This window comes from Nanorana parkeri, unplaced genomic scaffold (assembly GCF_000935625.1).
Source record: "Nanorana parkeri isolate BGI_ZX_2015 unplaced genomic scaffold, ASM93562v1 scaffold241, whole genome shotgun sequence".
NCBI lineage: Eukaryota > Metazoa > Chordata > Amphibia > Anura > Dicroglossidae > Nanorana > Nanorana parkeri.
This window is the reverse complement of record NW_017306509.1, coordinates 792,195-793,699: the sequence shown is the minus strand read 5'-3', so window position 1 is coordinate 793,699 and position 1,505 is coordinate 792,195. Positions and strand designations below refer to the sequence as shown.

Sequence of the window (1,505 nt, the reverse complement as noted above, 5' to 3'; positions counted from 1 at the left end):
AACTGTAGCAAAGCAATAACATTGCCACAATGACATGTGTTTGCAGATTCTTAGAACATAAAGCATCAAAAGCAGAAAACGAAATTAATAATAAAAGATAGGCTGAATAGAACATACATATTTCAAGTGGAACATAAAAAAATAAGCTGCCAACACTCAGCATCTGTGACCTTCTGTCCATTTACCAAGTAACAAGTCATGGTCTATCATTTGTGCACAGAATGTTCACAAATTGAGTGACTGCTTTATGGTTATGGAATGTAACGTCTAACGTTTTTGAGTGAAAATTGAGTCATGTTGCCAAAGTCCTTGTACAATCTACAGAAGTCATTGCACAACTCAGGCCTTGTGAATATATCTTTTTTTTTACAATATCAGAATGTTAGATAATATAAACAACTATTCTTACCGTATTGAGCTATTGGTTGAAATGTTGGTGGCAGGTAAAATGACACTTTAGAAGCTAATACAGTGTATATTTTCCATATATTTAAGGAGACGTAATCTCTAACCAAATCACCTTTGGTTTGCTAAAGAACTGTGTATAATAAAATACGTTTTAAAATTTTTGTTTCCTGTGTGCTCTTTAGTGTGTGCATGAACACAGTACAATAATCACACTATGCACTATACAGAGTCAATGAGAGTGGCTCTGTACCGCATGATCAAAAGTGACCAATCAGAGTATCACAGATCATAAACAATGGCTGTTCTTATCAGCTGGCTCTCACTTTGCTCTCATTGTGTGAGATTAAAGAGCTTGCTGATCACAGCCATCTGATGCTGGATGTCATTAGTAAATTAGTACCAATGTCATCCAGTACCAGAAAGAGTGTCATTCGGTACCAGTGCCCATTCACACCTCAGTATATGTCAGTTCCACCCTGCTTCTGATTTGACCTGTATACTAACATCTCACATCCCTTAAACTTTTCATTACCATCCTCCCACTGTATGTGACCTATACATTAACCCTTTCACCTCCACTTCCCTTTGTGTATTACCTGTACACAAAGAAGAAATACTCACTAAATCCTGCCTGGCTTCTAGACTGGTCCCTGCAGCCTCTTCTCCCCCAGACTCTTTCAGTCTAAGGACTGGTGAAATCATCATGTCTAATACCGGTTCCTTAGACATGAAGACACTGATGGACATACCACAGCCAGAGCAGGGGGAGGGAGGGGTGAGAAGTCAATGCCACAGGACCAAAGATTGGGTGAGTATTTCTTTTTTATTTTTGCCCCTAGACTAAAACAAGAACTTAACCCTTTCAGTGCAGGTATGGCCCCACTGCAAGGGTTAATTTTGTAAAATTTCTGGAGTTCTTCTTCAGGGCTCATTCACACAGCTTAGGATCGGCATGTACAGATCCATGCAGCGTGCATGGCTGTATCGGGCCGTTCCCGGGAAGGACAGATGCTACGTGTGATTGCGTGCAGCAGCCTGCTCTTCTCTATGGGAGTATGCGGCCGTACGCTCACCCGAACTGCACATCCGTGCAGTTC

General features: G+C 40.9%; 1 protein-coding gene across 4 annotated transcripts in view; it reads right to left on the bottom strand.

The window, feature by feature from the left end:
* Window positions 1-1,505, bottom strand: part of LINGO2 (leucine rich repeat and Ig domain containing 2) — a 277,251-nt gene that overhangs the window by 49,761 nt on the left and 225,985 nt on the right. The gene's annotated exons all lie outside the window — the stretch shown is intronic.